Source organism: Fundulus heteroclitus, chromosome 21 (genome assembly GCF_011125445.2).
Source record: "Fundulus heteroclitus isolate FHET01 chromosome 21, MU-UCD_Fhet_4.1, whole genome shotgun sequence".
NCBI classification, from domain to species: Eukaryota; Metazoa; Chordata; class Actinopteri; order Cyprinodontiformes; family Fundulidae; genus Fundulus; species Fundulus heteroclitus.
Genome location: NC_046381.1, coordinates 1,937,962 through 1,956,533, shown reverse-complemented (window position 1 = coordinate 1,956,533; position 18,572 = coordinate 1,937,962). Strand labels below are relative to the sequence as shown.

At 40.7% G+C, this 18,572-nt stretch overlaps 1 protein-coding gene across 3 annotated transcripts in view; it reads left to right on the top strand.

Annotated features, from left to right (window-relative positions):
• The first annotated feature begins 5,592 nt into the window (after window positions 1–5,592).
• The window catches only part of LOC105934139 (multiple C2 and transmembrane domain-containing protein 2), a 76,114-nt gene continuing 63,134 nt past the window's right edge, over window positions 5,593–18,572 (top strand). Inside the window, exon 1 of one of the 3 annotated variants that reach the window (XM_012873998.3) lies at window positions 5,593–5,875. The gene's annotated coding sequence lies outside the window, so the exon portion shown is untranslated. Of the gene's footprint in view, window positions 5,876–17,231; window positions 17,252–18,572 lie in introns of those variants that run through there. The other 2 variants (XM_012873999.3, XM_036125161.1) reach the window with 2 other exon arrangements.

Sequence of the window (18,572 nt, the reverse complement as noted above, 5' to 3'; positions counted from 1 at the left end):
GCTGAGCTACAGTCTACCAATACTGATTGGTAGATGTAAAGGTGAAGGTGGATGTGTGGTACCGACTTAAGGTGTGGCCATGGCTTTGACTATCACACTGATAAAGAAGTGTCACAGCACAATGGGACACTTATTGCTGTCACTGCTGTTTTGTACTGTCATTTTACAAAGCTGGAGTTTACAGAGAGAGACAAAGGTCTTTCATAATTCCTTTACATGTTTATTTTAGTGATCACAGGATAGAACACACCTCTGGTGGCTGTTAAGGAGACTTAGTGACCCTTGGCTCAATGCCAGTCTTGGCTACTGTCCTCAGACACTGAGCTTTGGGGATTCTTTAACCTCCCTTACCATCCTGCTCATTGTGCCCCATGCCAGGATAAACGTGGGTCCTTATCTACCCTAGTAGCTGAAATAAGCCTATCTGGCATGTCATTTTTATACCACAGGGAAGTAGAAGGCTGTGAACCATTAATTAGAAGTCCATAATAACTCCTCCACTAAAAAAAAAAAAGTTTAATAAAAAAAAAAAAACATCTTAATGCATTTATCAAAAAATATAAATGTATGATTTCAGGGGTGCCAACAGTTGTTCCACCAGTGATTTAATTAAAATCAATGATGTCTTACCATGAGATTTTTTTTACCTCGTGGATTAAATGTACAGAACCTAAAAGTTGGAGTACAATTATGCCAGTGCCACATTACGGGTTTTTACACCTCTTTACCAGCAGCAGCAATGCGTGTAGCATACACTGCACATGATGCTCCTAAATGGAGCATTTCAAACATTATTCCTGAGGTTTGGGTCTACAAAACGATGTGCTATAGTTCAGTAGAATCAATAATAACGCTTCAACAGCAGAAAGATTGATCTAATTTGACATATGTGATCTATCTATCTATCTATCTATCTATCTATCTATCTATCTATCTATCTATCTATCTATCTATCTATCTATCTATCTATCTATCTATCTATCTATCTATCTATCTATCTATCTATCTATCTATCTATCTATCTATCTATCTATCTATCTATCTATCTATCTATCTATCTATCTATCTATCTATCTATCGAAAACACAAATAAGTTTATTGCAATCTTTAAAACTTTTAATAGCCCAGCACATTAGCTAAACATGCAGTATTTTAATGAAAAGAACAAAGTGGTCTCATTTTTGTCGAGGATTTTTGTGTCTACATGATTGTAGATTCAGAATGGGAAAAGGGGTTTTATGTCTATGCCTTATTTAAAGAAAAGTATAACATGTCCCCTGTTCTCAACAAAGACTGCACACGGCTCCCTCTGTCTTGGAAAAAATACACTTAGCCAAATATACTGAATGTTTAACTCAATTCTGCCTTAAAGTAAAAGTCACTGGATGTGTGTGGTCCTATTTAATGTGAAAGTAAAGTTTGAACAAAAGAATGGTTAGAAAAATTTGTGTTGTACTTAACATTTAATATTCATTTGTCTAGGAAAATATCACCCTAAAGGTATTTAAAATGGCCCCAAATGCCTGCCAGGACACACTTTGGACAACCCTGATTTTAATGAAGCCGAAACATGCAGAGCATGGACAGAGTGCAAGGAATTAAAGCTGAGAAATTGGAGCAGTGTGGGGTGATGGTAGGTGATAAACGGTGCAAAAGCTGCAGAGAAGTTAACCACAGCAGCTCCTCGGCTTATTCTACAACAAATATATGCCGGTTTTCCTGTCCCAAACTATTTGAGAACTATGCGAGTGCAAACATAGAAAAGAGATAAAGTGGTGGTGATGATACAAGAAAGAGACTAAAAGGAAGGCAGTTGAAAAGACAAAGTATATATAGTGACAACTAGTTGGTACGGACATGCTGTGCATTGCGGTCGGTTGCACCACATTTTATTTCAGGGATGTTTTTTTTTTAACCACATCCACATTTGTAAAGTTGTTCTACAGATAAACGTGGAAAGGGAGTAATGGGGAAATTGTTAGATGTCATAAAACACTTACACAGAAGTAGAATATCTTCAACAGCAAATGATTTTTTATAGACAAGGTTAATATTTAAAATCAGAAGGCCTGTATTTCACTCTGATTGTCTTTATCGCATTTGGCTATTAGGCTTTTTATACCCTCCGCCCACAGACTCTGACAGACCAAAGAGATTATCTATTACAGATAATAATTATTGCACTCTACACGCTGCATTGAGACTGAGCCCACCCTCTGCGTCCCAAGTCCAATTGTGGCTGTTCTGGAGGATGCTTTGGTGTTGTGCTGCTCATAGATGCAACACCCTCGACCAAAGATGCCTAACTCACAGCCGTGGTTTATATTTAAACAAAAGGGGGGCAAACATTGACCAAATGAATCAGTTGGCTGTGTTGACATTCAGAACCTTACAAAAGCATTCATATTTCGTAAACATTTCGACACTTTGTTGCATTCAAACCACACATTTTACTTTGAGTGGGATATTATGTGATGGATCAACACAAAGTGGAGCAAAATTGTAAAGTGCAATGAGAAGGCTAAGTGGTTTTCAAGATTGTAACCACAACATCCTGCAAACTCCCAAAGACATGGCCATCTACTTAAACTGAGAAGTCAAGCAGTGAGTAATATGTGATGGGGCAACTCTGGTAACTCTTGAGGAGCTGCAGTGATCCACAGCTCAGGTGGGGGATGTGTTAACTGGACAACTATTAGCTGTGTCATCCATAACCTGGTCATTATGGACGAGTGGCAGAGAAATTGTTGAAAGAAAACCATAAAAGGCCCCATTTAAAGTTTGGACAAAAGCTCTGCAGGAGACACGCCACACATGTAGAAGAAGATGTTCTGGTGAGGTGAGATCAAAGCTGAACCTGTTGGCCTTCAATCAAGGCGTTATGTACTGCAGACAGCCCACACCACACAGCATTGAACACTCCATCCCAACTGTGAAACATGGTGGCGGTAGCATCGTGCTGTTATTATGTGTTTTTTTTCTTCTTCGACATGCACAGGGAAGCTTGTTCAAGTTGAGGGGAAGAGGGATGAAGTTAGATGCAAGGCCAATGAAAGCACATTGATGCATTTGAAAGGCAAAGGTAAGGTCCAGACTTAAATCCATGGATCTGTGGCTAGATTAGACACTTTCTGTTCAGATACCCTCCGTCCAATATGACTGAGCTTGAAGTATTTTGCAAAGATGAACGGACAAAAATTTTAGTTGATGCTCAAAGAGAGAAACAGGTCCCGACTGACTTACAGCTGGAAGATTCGTAGCACCCCCAAGAAAATATTAGATTGGTATTTTCTTTTACATCTAAGTTAATATTATTTAACATGTGGTTGTTGTGATATCCTCACAAAACACAACCAGTTTCAATATACAATTAACTATTATACATTGTTGCAACAGTAATTGAACTCTGCAGGTGTTGATAAAAAAAAAATTGCCTCAAAAGAGACCCTTGTTTTGGCACACAGTGCTTACCGTACGTTCCAGTGGCTTTAGGTGTTTTGGATGAGAGAGACAGCAGAGGGAAATGATCACGGCCATAATGTTGTCTTAGCTCCAAAATGACTGAACAGGACCTGACCAGGATGACAAAAGCAGCTCTGAACAGTCTTTCTCTACACAAAAATGAAGGTTGGACCCTGCAAGCAAGCATTCGCTGATGTAACGGTGATCCTGATCCTGCAAAGACGCCTGTTGCTGTCGATGTAGCCGCAGAACGAGAAGTCCACAAAACGTGGGAAAAGATGAGCAGAGGCCAGACTGTTGGTCAGAGGATCAGGTGCAGGATGCTGCTGGTGAGAAGCTGGAAGCACCAAACCAGTAAAGACCTGCTGGAGACTTCAAGTAAGCTGATATCTTAATTCCACTGTAGGTAATTACAATTAATTTAGATGAAGACTTCTGTTTTCTAAATATTTAATATTTTACTGTATGTGCAAAACTTGAGGTTATATTTTATTATTCAAAGTACTAAAACTGCCACTTGAGTGAAATGTTCTCACAGTATTGCTCATGTTTTCTGCTTCTTTTTGCTTTATCTTTCAGCCTCTGCTGTCTCCTATCCACATCTATTCCTGTGTGATGGAAGTGGAGACGGCTTGTTTTTATTCTCCAGTCAACTACACACGTGCAGGCCTGATGACTTTTTAAATTTCACACATTTGTGTATACAGCTCGTTACCTGATTAAATATTTAAATATGTAAGCAGAGACCCTGTGTATGGCTGGTCAATATATTGAGTTTTTGAAGTAAGTAACATATTTTTAGATTAATGGTAAGATAATATTGCTAACATGACGTGGGTTTGTTGGGGCCAGGCCCAGTACTGAGAAGAAATATGTTACAGAAGGAAACTGGAACCATAATAAGCTTATCGAAATCTGAAGTCTAAAATGATCAATTCTTTATGTTTTTAAGGATCATTTTTTATATTTTTAGGTTTTTCATGTCCTTGTTAACACCATGAGGCCTGAAGTTAAAATTGGCTTCATGACACTTTGAATTTGCTTCATGTGGATTTGATTTAGAACTGCCTTTGTTCTTTTTCATTCCTGTATAGCGAAACATTTGATCCATAAATATATAAGGAAAATATTCCTCATGTTTCTGTCCCATATTTGTATAACATTAAGGGGAGTATCGGGTATTAATTTTTTTCCACTTATAGCACTGTAAATGCAAAAGTTTTTATTTTTTTACTGCCCAAATTTCCATGGATGGATTCAGAGAAGGATGATATGTTGGAAGCAGACCTAAATAAATATTAATCTGGATGCAGGTGATCAGCCGTGCTGCTGAGAATGCTAACTCTATTAGCTCTGGATAGCTAGAGGATCTTAGCAGAAGTCAAGATGGACCAAGACCACCACTTCTGCAAAAATGTCCTTCTGGCCTGTTTGGAGCAACAGCGGAGTTTGAACAAAGACTGACTTCAATAATTTCCACATATATATACACATTTGGGGAAACAGAATACGGTGAATCCATTGTAACACACCGTTCAGTCGCATGTCATATTTGTATATGCCTTAAATGAATAGCAGAATACCACCTATTCATTAGCCTCATAATTGGTGAGTGGTGCAGATGTCTGGCTGCACTTCTGCTTGTGTGTGTTGAGAAATGTAGGAACAAATGATTCATAGCACCCACAGTAAAATGCTTAGCCCCCCCCCCCCCTCCTCTCTTTAGTACCTGCAGAAAAAAATCTCTGGAGCCGCCAGAAATACGTTTTTTATATTTGAGCTAAATCGGATTGATTTGCGTTCATACTGTACACATGCTCAGCTGAACGTGAACACGAATCTGAATGCCACCATTCTTTACCCACTAAATAAGGTTAAGCGGAGTTTACCACCAGTACTAGAAGTTATGGATTTTATTTTGAAATGAAAAAAAAAAAAAAAACTAACAAACAAACAAACAGTAGATACATTATAGTGATGGTTATATTTTAAGATTTTTCCAAGAAAAAAACTTTATTGACGTAAAAAAAAAACAATAACAATAAACAGTCCTGCATATTTATTTGACTCGTTCCGCACCAGGAAGTGCTTTTATTTCCTCAGAAGCTCGCGCGCATGTGGCTGTGGTGTCGCGTGCTTGACTCTGGCGCTCCGGGGCTCGGGCAGAGAGGAGGAAGTCTCCGCGCCGTCACATACTCTTAACTACCGTCGATGTCCCGACCTGTCGCTCTGCGCCCTGGATAAAACGATGCTCGCCAGGCGGGATGTGAGCCAGACACTGCTGTCGGAGGAGGCGAGCAGCGTGGCGAGGTAACCACTCAGCCATTTCTGCGGAGTTGGGCTTCTCTCCACACAGCATACCTGCGGCAAGTAGAAACCTACCTGCGAGGGTCGTCGAGGTGGGGCTGGCCAGGTGAGCAAATTTTTTCTTCCTTTCTGAAGCGCCTCGCAGCTGGCGGCCGGCTGACTCACAGAAATGAAAGCGCTTTTATCCTCCGCGCTGATTTTTATCAACAAAATAAACAGCCTCGCCCAATTTGACTTTCTTACAAGTAGGCATCGATTTTCTTTCTTCTCTTGCGCAAAGAATTGCGTCACGCGAGCTTAAATTGGTAAAGAATTGCGTCACGTGAGTTTTAATTGGATATGGCAACATTTCTATTGCACAGGAACGGGACTAACCACAGTGTCACATTCCATATATCATGGTTGCTGCTGCTATTTTTGTCTATTTTCCCCTAAAACCAAATATAAGAGCAGCTCCTCGTTGCACAGATAGACCTTTAAGCCTAAATACACAGTGAGAAAAATGTCTGATTGTTCTGGACAGGGCGTTTTAATGTCACACTACATATTTAGGTGTTGTCTACACTCAGAAACACCACTGTTTGTAGCCGGGAGACTGTTCAGACGTAACACGTCCTGGCTCTGTTGCTTTAGTCCTCGTTTTTGTTGCACAGTCTCTGGTGCTGACATGTCTTGCCTCACATCAGTGTGAAGGAACCACAGGCTTTGAAAGAGTTTCAGGAAATAGCTGCGTCTCTTGTTCTGACAAGACCGCGCTCTGCTGCTGTTTCTCAGCCGGCTGGCTGAGAGGAGGGGGGAAACAAGCAGACGCAGGCCTTTTAAACAACTTCAGGCAGCCCTCAGCCAGCTGTGGAGTTGACGTGTTGCTGTGAACAGAAGTGCTTCGGTGGTTAGCAAAGGATTAACCCGTATCATATTCGTTCTTTTGTGGTCCGTGGGGCTTTTTTTTCTTTTCATCCAATAACGGTGACCTGATTTGGGAATGAGAGCAGAACATGCTCAGGCTCTCTTGTCCGCATGTTCGAGCACTAGTAATAACACGTGCTCAGGTTTGCTTAGCCTCAGCAGTGTGGAAAAGCACAAATATTCAAATTAGGCATCATTAAGATTAGTGTCATGGCATCAGACCATACGGCTGAAGCCCCTTCACATGAAAGTGTCCAGATTGAAGAAAAACACAATACCTTATGGAAGCATTTATAGACAGTATACAGCTGTCAGCTTTTAAATCTGCGTATTTAAAAAAAAAAAAAAACGGTGCGGGTATGAACTCATATTCTAGCCGTCTAAGAACTTTTATCTGTTTTTGGATATCAAGATCTTTACCTTCACTGATAAGGTCACGCAATGGCTCCTTGTCTGTTCATTTTTCTCTATTCCCACACAACCAAGCAGGTAACTCCACAGTTTTCCACTTAGCCACACAGGGAGGATCACACAGAGCAGAGGTCTTCATTGGGCTGCTAAAGAATAATCCCTTAAAAAAATGGAGCGCCTTGCCAACCCTAACGTAACCTTTGGTCTTTGTTTACTCCAAATTAATCATGAAACACATTTATGCCGTTCTCTGAATTGTTTCAGAGGAATTTCTACTGGCAATGATAGAAAGAGATAACGTAACCTTCCCAAAGTCAAGACACACAGGGGCTCCCCACATCAAGGTCATCATGTAATTTTAGTTAATACAGTCACCATATTTTCGGACTATAAAGCACACCCGATTATAGGGCCCAGTAAATAAAGTGTGTAATATCACTCCGCCCCTTCACGTAAGCAACTCTCTATCTGTCTCTTCAGGAGGACAGTGTAGTTGGACTACACTGTCCTGTTTCTAACATAAGACTAAAATAAACGTAACATTTATATTGAATTAACTTACTAGGTTTATTGTTTCTAACGCGTACTCCGGGCACAGGCTGCCTAAAGGCTCCCACATACTTGTATTGTACTGTGCGCACACTGTGAGCTGCGTGGACTCTCTGCGGACGTTTTACCCTTCATACACGAGCGATCTGTTGCCTACATTTCTTTTGACAAATTCCTAGAATTCCCACGCTTTCTGCCAGCAGGATGAAGAGGTGGAACGGATGGTAAAATGCTACGTTTGTAGCTGAGCATCTGGAGCCGTTTCTTTTCCAGCAGGCTCCCACCGCACATCTGTCAGAGTGAACAGAGAGAGAATGTGATGCCGCGCGTCCTTACGACTGCCTGCTTGTAGCAGCTCAGTGTATCATGCTAGCTGTCACTGCATGAAAAGTGAGATTTTCGTCCCCGTAAACTACCGCAGATCTCCCTCATTTTCGGCAGTTAACGACAATTTGCAACCCGCGCTTGTCGCCGTTTTCAGTGCCACAAATTGTCGGAACCGGACTCTGACGTATGTGGAGAGCGATCAGCTGTACTGATGGCCCTAATTAGCATATGAATGCAGCGAACCCGCGCGGCTGGCCAGGTCTGGCTTGAATAACCTACTCAGTATTGGCTGAAACCACTATTTTTAAATAAGTAAAATCGCTCCTGATTGGCAGCAAAACCACACGTGGCCAGGCCAGGCTTGAACGTTCTTACTGAGTATTGGATGGAACCACTTCTTTCAAACAAGTAAAATCACTCCTGATTGGTTGGCAGATCCCCAATAACTTATTTACATATATATATATTTATATATATATATATATTTATTTATTCATTCATATTATGCTGTATATTCATGTTATCCTATGTAGGCTACTACACTATTATTAGGCTACCATCAAGGACATGAATGAATTTATACAGGAAATGAACATTTGCCAGGAAGATGTTTATGCAAAGAAAGAGCTTTATTAAAACAAACAACTATATACAACGCGAGGATCCAAAAACTACAACTCCGTGAACTGTCCGTTTGCCTCCTCGGGGTTGTAGGTAACTGCTGGCAGCATTTTCTCCGAGGCAGGTCCGATGTGCAGACGCCTACTGTGCGCGGCTCTGTACTTCGGCGTCGCCTCTAACCGGGACTGCAGCTTCACACAGAGTTCAGAGAGATCCGGTGTTGTGCGCAATTCTGTTCCCCCGTGAAAATCTGTTTCCCCTGTGTCGGTAATGTGCTTTGCAGTCGTTTTCCCGGCGCTTCTAATTGATTTCTCGGTAAAACAACTCATATAATCATGTCATGGTTGTAACAGTCAGTTTAATCGGCAGTTGTTTACAAAATTGTAGAATAAAAATAAACAAACTATGTCTTCTTACGCTGTATTGTGTTAGAAATGGCAAGATAAACGGTCTTTTTCCAACTTTTGTCACTTTAACCTGACAAATAAAAGTAAGCCATAAAACACTATTCCAGCACCTACTGTGTATTTATGATTTTACATTGCTGAAAGAGGAGGATGGGATGGCTGATAGCAGGACACAAACATTATGGCTGTTTCTCAATTCACGAGAATGCGAGCACGTTCTCGTGAATTGAGAAACAGCCTAAGACTTCCTGAAAACACAAGAGTGTAGACTTCCCAGTACATCCCTTTGTAATATAAAATATGACAGTTTACTGGATTAAGGAAATTTCTAGTATACTACATCCTATCACACATCATTTTTGAGAATTTAGAAACATTTGCTCTTTATTTCCCAAAGTTTTCGGGAGATGTCTGAAAGACCGTTTATTTATTTTTATTTTACAATTTTGTAAACAGTTGCCGATTAAACTGAATGTTACAACCTAGACATGATTATAGGATTTGTTTTACCGAGAAATCAACTAGAAGCGCCGGGAAAACGGCTGCAAAGTGAGCTCCCGACACGGGGGAAACAGAATTGCGCACAACACCGGCCTACGAAATGGCGGCGGCCGTCCAATCCATCCAGAGACCACGCCATCTTCTTCGCCAGGCTGGAAAATAATTAAATGAGAGTGGTATGAATAAAAATCAAACGCAAGTCACAATAACATTAAACAAGGAAGGAGAAGCAGTGAAAACAAGTCACTTACAGATAATGTCGTCTTTATCAACATCGTGTAAATGTGGAATTGCAGACATGGCTCCGAGCAAATAGGAGGTCACCGCCTCGCTCCGGTTCATAGCGCCTGCAATTTGTCTCCGAGTTGTGAAGACGGCATACTGCTTCCTGTAAATGAAAATACACTTTAATAAAGCTTGTTCTTTTGCAAGGCTACTAGGCTAATCTTAGATTAGGTTGTAGGCTAGGCTACTTTTAGCTTAGCTAGCAGTCACCGAACATATTCTTACCTAAGCTTGGGATTCTGCACCCGTCTTCTCTTCTTGGCGTTAGTCTCTCCCGCACAGTTGTTCGACTGCAGAGCCGCCAACTTGTTCTCTATGGACAGCAACCTGGAGTTTACCGAATTCTGCAGTTAAGTGAGCCGCTCATTCATATCGGCACTATTAGCTGACGAGACGGTCCACTTCTTCTTCTTCTTCTTCTTCTTCTTCTTCTTCTTCTTTCGGTTTTTATGGCGGTTGGCAACTAACTTTAATGGTGCATTACCGCCACCAACTGGACTGGAGTGTGGTACTGGAGTCTAACCTTCCCTAATAGGTTGCAAACAAATAAAACAAACACACAAACAAACATAACGAAACAAACCAATCAAAACAAAACAAACAAAAAGATCATACTAAATTATTTTTATTAGTCCTGTATTCCTCAGGAAGCCAATTACGTAGTTTACACTCATTTCCCCTGTGTTTTTTTTGCAGAATTTCTTCTAAGTTTAGCCTCATCTGTTCTCCTTGTAATTGTAAGACTAGTCTTTGTCTTTCTTCCTGATATTTATTACAGTGTACAATAACATGCTCTATAGTCTCTGGACTACCACAGAATTCAGTTGCCATCAGCATGCTTCTTCATTATTAACAAAGTTTTATTTAGACGTGTGTGTCCATACCTCATTCTAGAAAATACATCCTCCTCCTCCTTGCTTCTGTTTGTATTTCTGCTCTTTCCCACTTTATTCTGAATGTTATAGAACTGTCTTCCAGTCTGCCCACCGTCCCATAATGTTTGCCATTTACCCTTAACTATGTTTTTGACCATACTTTTAATTTCTTCTTTGCTGTAGTGCACTTCAACATCTATATTAGAATGTCTAGCTGCTTGCTTAGCACTTTTATCTGCTAACTCGTTTCCTATTACTCCTATATGAGCTGGTACAATACCAGAGTTATATTAATTCCTGACTTTATTAGATTATTTGCAGCTTGCAGTATATCATACACAATGTCTTGCCTTGATTTTGACTGAAATGTTTTAATACTGATTAAAGCTGAGCTGGAATCTGAAGCAATTACTGCCTTCCTTGGCCTATTGACCTCCACCCAAAGCAAAGCTAGCCACACAGCAATCAATTCCGCTGTGTAAACTGCTAAATCATCACTCATTCTTTTTCCAACTTTAATGTTTAATTTTGGAATGACATAAGCAACACCCATTCTTTTATCAGTTAGTTTAGATGCATCTGTATATATAGTTAAATCCCCACTATACCTCTCCATTAAAGTGGGACTTATTTTTAGTTCATTAAACCCCATTTCATTTACTTTAACCTGAATGACCCAACCAAGACCCAACCAAAACTTCTGACTTGGCACGCTCTTGGCATTGCTTCAGTACCGACTGACTCATATGAGACAGTCCACTGATAGCAATCAGCAGTTTCTTCTCGTCAGTCTGCGGACTGGCTGAAAGTTGTAGATCGCGTCCAAGAGGAGTTGAAGGGGAGTTGAATGCAAGACATGGGTAAACTCCCCCTGCAACCCTGATTTGCATTTGTATAGCTCACAGCATTTTCATTTACATGTTAAAGCCTCCCCTAGAATTAGGAGGAGGGGGGGTCATGGGGGGCCACGCCAAGCAAGGCCCACGTCAATTTCTGACAATTCACGGCAGTTTTCGGTGTTGCCTGCAAATTACCGTGAACAGCCGTTAACCTGAACTTCCACGACAATCTACAGTGCCGCATAGTGACGAAAATCACACTTTTCATGCAGTGTGTCACATATAAAACAGTTTGATGTAAAGACTTCTTGCCTCTGAGAAGTTTATAGCGTGACACGTACCTGTATGCGTGGAGTCCCCCTACAGTCCCACTAGAGTCCCCCTAGAGTCCGGCTTGAGTACGTGTGAACCTCCTTGGAGTGAACTACTCTCAAGTATGTGGGGGCCTTTACATAAAGGCACTTCTAATTTAGACATTACAGTCAGGCAGTCTGTTAGACAGCTCAGGAGTCTGTTCAGTAGTGACACGGTGTACCGTAATGATCTGAATATCCATTGAGCGGAGCGGCTTCGTCTCTTACCAAAGTTGTACTTACACATATTAACAGATTTTTGAGCACATTGTACCACATAATATCAGTAATCACAACGGTAATCATATGTAAGGCGCAACGGATTATAAAGCGCATCATCAATTTTTGAGAAGATTTAAAGATTTTAAGTGTGCCTCATAGTCTAAGAATACGGTAACAGTGTTTGCCATAGGTTGGGAGTTTACTCGTGGTGAGCAGTACCACGGTGCAGTGTGGCATCGTGCTTGATGAGCAGGTTCAGAATAAACTATTCAATGGATTATGAACTCTATAACAGAAATCCTCAATATCAACATACCTTTGAAACAATATAGTTATTCACATTTTAAACAAATGATTATGAGCATGCACAACTTTTTATAATGAAATGATCTTCAGATATTTCTATCTGAATAATGAATCTTCCTTTGCGTTGGAAAAAAAAAGAAAACAAACCTAAGGCCTGCGTATATGGAAAAGCTCCAGGGACAGGTCAATTTGAGGTCATTCTCAAGCATGCAGCAAGGTGCTCTCCTGATTGTCTACCCTTTACAACCTCTTTACAACTTCCCTAACCTCTGCGACAGCGGTGCAGACGTTACGGAGGTTGACTTGCAATTGGCGGGTTGCTGGTTTGATCCCATACTCAGTCGTTGTGTCCTTGGGCAAGACGCTTCACCGAAATCACCTGCTGGGGGTGGTCAGAGGGCCCGGTGGCGCCGATGTATCTGCCCCTAGGCAGCTTTGGCTACTAACATAGCTCACCTTTCACCATGAATGGTGACTGTAGTGTAAAGTCAGACTAGTTAAAGCGCTACACAAGTACAAGCCATTTACCATCCTGCTCCTTTTAGAATATAAATAAAACTGCATTCTAACAAGGAGAGCAAGTGATGTCTCATTAGCTTATAGCATTCTGGAGGGAAACCGTCCGTGCCGGGTGATTAGCTTTACTTATTTCCTTATTATTATTGGTGAAATAAGTTTATCATTAGCTTCTTTACCTTGTGCAGCAAAGTCTAGGGAGTTAAGAAATTCCTCAGTTAAGTGTTTATTAACCTGTTCTGAGACTATTCAAATGTGTAATACCTTTTAACCACTTTTTGTGTGCCGTCAACATTGGACTTGATTTTATTTTAAAGGCTGGTCTATAATTGCTGATAGTATTTCCTGGCTGTTGTTTTCTGAGCCTCCGAGCCAACAGTTCTGCTGCTCTGGCCTGAATCATAATATCTTTGTTTCCACCTCCTCATCTGATATCTCATCTATTCCCTGTTTGGTATTGCTGATTTGTTGTATAGTAGAGGGCTCTTTATTTGTTATGTGTGTATGTTTAAATTCTTTTAGTTTTCCCTGTAAACTTGTTCATTTTTGAGTTTTTATTTTTTTTAAGTGCAGCCGTCATAGCTATAATCCCCCCCCCCCCCCCCCGAGAATAGCTTAGCTGCATCCCATAATATACTAGGATTTACTTCTGCATTATTATTGTCCTGTCTGTGTAAAACTCGGCCCTTTTCCACTGAATTGAACTGAAGGTATGGTCATTAAACATACCTGTTTTATGTCAGCAGAGAGTATTTGCTGTCTACCATCTAAGTGTAGAGTTAGAAAAATTCCTGAGTGGACTTAAAGCTCCTCTGATCTATCCTGCAGTATTCCAGCCTGTGTCGATCTTATGCATGAAAAGAACACTCAATCCTACGCTGCCTTGCAGAATAAAAGGCATGTCCTGGGATTAACCTATTCAAGGCCCTCCGTACAAATATAAGTCGCAAATCTTTAACTATTCCAGCTGTATTGGTTGTATCCAAGGAAGGACCCAGAAGTGTGTTAAAATCATCGGCACAAAGATGTTTCTGATAAGATCAGTTCAAACTCCCTTCTGGAAAAGGTTCATTTTGTTCTGCAACCTGCTACAGAACCATAATGGAAGTAAACCTGTTTATTCTGGACGTAAAGTCCCCTCTTCCAGGCAGCCTGTAGGACCCCCCCCTCCCCCACCGATTTAAAAACTGGAGGCATCAAGCTACCATCAACATTGGATGATGTGCCCTCAGTGTCCTCAGGGATACCGTCAGTCCTGGTATTATCACGCTAAAGCGCCTCCACATCAGAAACCTGCCCCTGTTTAGCCCAGTGAGAGAATCCCGGACTCCACCGTTCCATCTGTCCTACTCGCTTCACTGCCCCTTTGATTTGACCTGTCACTTCTTGTATTTTCCAGTTTATTTCATTTGGAAATTCATCTATTTGGTTTTTAATGTCTACCCTAAAGTATGTGCAAAAATATCAGAGATCTTTCTTCCATCCCTGTAGTGATAGCTTCGCCACCATCGTGACGACTGAATCCAAAGTTTCAGTCTCTCTGCCGTCTCCATCTTGTCCTGAAGTTTCGCTAACTTCTCTTTATGAGTTATCACATAGTCCATTTCCTCCTTTCTTCCCTTGGTCCCCTTTCATCATCAAAGCAAAGTATTGTCCTCTGTTTAGTGTGACATTAATTAAGAGCCATTGTATTTAAGACTGAAACCCAGAGCTCAGTTACTCTGCTGCCATGCTGTGTAGAGCTCCACCAGAACGTTATTATTGTTGCTGCAGAGCAGTTTGGGTTCTTCAAAGCCAGATTGTCTGCTAACTGTAAAAATAGCAGCGTCTGTGTGATTTCCCTAAAGAAACAAACTGCAAGGCATTTCATTAATGTATCTATTTTCTTGTCCATCAGAAATGTTCATGTGATTAAAGTTATTCACGCCATGCTAAAGTGACCGGACCATCTTAAAAGGACAAGCAATAAAATATTTTTTTGGTACACATAACTGGATGAAACGTTATGTATAATTCTCAGAATAAGTAATTTGTACCAATTGAAGTCGTTTACATTTAGCAGGGATGCCCTGCGTTTAGAGCCATACACCTTCCCAGCATCTCTGACCAGTTTCCATCTTCCAGCTGAAGGAAAGCATTCCCACAGCATGATACTGTCACTACCGTGCTTCATCTTTTGGACGGTGTGTTCCTTACATTTCTTGTAGCAAACTGCAAACTGGACTTCTTATGGCTATCGTTGAACACTGGATATCTGCAGCTCTTTTCTCCCTGCCCAGCACACAGTTGGACCCCTACTATTAGATCGGTGGTGTTTGCAGGTAGTTGGTTGTATTAGATTTTATTTAGTGGTAAAGTAGAGAGGACTGAAAACCAATGTATGCCATACTGTTTAGGTTTGAAAGGCTCTGTAAGTGTAGGCCTACCATATTCCACAGAGTTTATACTTCTGTGCGGCATGGTCTCATTGATTTTAACAAATCAAGCCTATATTTCTCCATCATCAGTGTTGGATTTACTCTCAAGTTTCTGTAGCATTCTAACTTTTCACCTCAGTGTATTTATCATGGTCATAAAGGGTTGTCCTTGTTATTTTGCAGAGACCTTCACTGAATCCCCCTTTTTTTTCTCAAGTGAATCAGATAAGAGCTAAAAGTAAGGTCTGTGCAGAAGGGTTTCAGGACCAGGCTGTCCTCAGGATGGATGGATGAGCTCCACAGCTCCCTGACCTGCGCTGACTGTAGCCTTCACATGAAGGGGACGCTGCTCTTCTCCTTTCAGTACCTCTGACTCACTCATTGTTGGAGCCACAGGTCTCTTCGTTTTATATAAAATACTCACACGTGTTTACTACAAGTCACACCGGTTCAAAAGCCTGCAAGAATACCACAGACCTCATGTTAATATCTAATACAGGGTTTTCTCTGTCAGCTCACCCCATTAACAGGGTTGCTTGTAGCACACACTGCAGAGAGCTGTAACGATTAGACAAAAGAAGCAAGAAAGAGGCACCACACCATTAGATATCATTAACAAGGTGTTTATTAGGTGTTGCATGAAATGAATAAACCATCTCTCTGTGTGACCGACCATAACTCAAACTGTTTAACTCAGGAGTGTATTTATCAGTCATGGTTCATCTAACTATATTAGCATTATGGTTTGACATTATGCAAATGCATTTTATGTATCTTGCCCAATAAGCTATAGTTAGATTCCGTGTAAGTCATGATTTTATCTGTTATTGTGTTAGAGCCAAACAGTGTTTAGTGAAAGTCAAAAAGTTACTTTCCTACTTTGGAAACATTTTCCTCCATAAAATCTGCATGGACCTGTTTCCAGCCCCTCTTTGTGAGATCAAGCAGAATATCAAAAATAGAATATCAAATAGCAAATGGTGACATGACTGTAGGGCCCATATTTCATCCTTGGTTTTGTCAGTGCTCTTATCATTTGTCCCATCCAGAGTGTCTAAATATCTCTGCCTTGGTCACTGCAAGGACACCAGTGGGTTTATCTGTGTTTCATGGTTAGATAGGGGCTTTGTTTATCTGTTTCTAAATGTTTTTTGGGCAACACCTAATGCACACAGCAATTAGCAACAACATATTCATTAGTGAAATCTGCTTCCTTGCTGTGGTGGCAGTTAGAGACGGAGCTGATAGCATCATTTGGATGTTCAGAGTTAATATTTGACCTATATTTTTATTTAAAGACTGCAGATGACTGCGTTAGGGTGAGCCTGGAAATGGTTTTAGGAGCTCAGTGCACAAAATGACTCACCTGAAACACCGTCAGGCTGCATGTAAACATCACTGACACTGGAGAAAATCAGGTGGCTACCTGTAGCATCCACTCAGCCCAGCCTCCACACCTCCAAATGAGAGGAAAGTGGGAGGAATCCCTGCGGACGAGAGGAGATTTTCCCAACAGCTTTGTTTGCTGTAATCAAGTACAGCGGGGACACTAGGTTGTCAAACTAGCAGAACGCCTAATTTAAATGGGTTTTATTCTCAAATACAGCATGGACCCAGTCTTAAACTAATTGCTTAGTTTAAGAAACGCCAACCAAATCTCTACTCAGTTCTGTACTTTTCACTTTGTTAAGCTTTGGAAGAAAATAAAATCAATTACTTTTACTGCTGACCAAAGTAAAAAAAAAATCATACATTTTAATTTAATTTTCATGCTTGAATGTATCACAAAAGGTTCTGAAACATGACTGGGATACATGGCGAACTGTGATTTTTGTCACCCGCACACCTCTACTTGATGCACACAGAAGATCCAGATTTTCAGTGCCAAACATCTGAAGCTCACTGAGAGGGATGTGGACATCTTGGTGATGAACAAAACACAAAAAAGTGAATAAACCAGAGGTTGATCACATGCAGCTTTGTTACTGCAGTATTAAACAATGAAGGAAAGATCCTCATCCCCTAGCAGCTGGATGCAGACTCATGTAGACTGGCTAGCCATGGAAATGTTCAGAGGTTAATGTTTTGATACTCTGATTGGCCCTTGTTTAACCCTCCAGGGATCCAGAGACCCTATCTAGTCCTTTTGGCCACTTCCTAATATTTAACAGTCTGCATTTTTGCCTGTGTTAATAATGATGGCGTGGTATTTTCTAAAATTATTGGTTTCAATCAAGGTTAATAATTGTCCCCTCACTTCTCTTCACGGCAAAGTTTTAAAGTTAAATGTACGCTGCACACATTGGAAGCTCAGCCCCGATTGACTGATTGAAAACACAAGGTCATAGCTGGGAGCCTGGGGCTACATTTTCACTTGGAGTTTTGGCTTTGAAATTACCTTTTTTGTTGCTTTTTCAAGAAAAAAATGTTATAATTTGTATTTTGCGTTCTTTTTGATGAAATAGGTAGTGCTGTTATGGCACAACATGTGCTGTATAAAAACAAATCAAAATTTTAGAGCTCTGATTAAGGTGGAAGCTGATAAGGAAATATTTATAAGATCTGTGTTGGACCTCTTCTGCAGGGATCCATTTGGGTCCCAAGAGCTCAAGTGTACTTTTTTTCTTGGAGAGAAAATCATCAAAAATATCCTGAATGAAAAAGTTATCTTTGGAATAGCTGGAGTCTGCTTTCCATCTCCTCCCTTTTTATTTAGGTATTGCCTGTCATGTAGATCAGGAAGGTCAATGTGCTGCATAGATCTGTGATCATAGCGGCTGGTTTCTGCTAATCCAGCTGTCGAAAACTGATGCTTCATTAATATCAGCAGACAATGGTAACAAATCCTGCTGGAAACATATTTAACTCCCATTTGTATCGCTGCTAGTGTGGAATGCAGATCAGCTGCTCTAGTATTAGTAGCGTTTACAAGCGCTTTATGTTTTAAACAGCGATCAAGAATTAAGCTGGGCTAATTCTAGTTTTTCCATTGATGCTGAGATAAATAATGCTTCAGCAAGGTAATGACCTGGCTCTCAGCGGACTCTGACTGTGTAACACCATATCGACCCATTTAAAGAACTATTAAGGAACCGGCTCTAAGCACTGGACCCACTTTGTTAGCAAAGCTTTGCTCACTGACAACAGCTGCTTATTACAGAGACTGAAGCTTTGAATCAGATATGGTTGGAGTTTAAAACAGTTCCTCTTCACCTTGTAAATGGAATGTCCATGAATTGATTATTTAGTTCTAAACAATTTATAGATA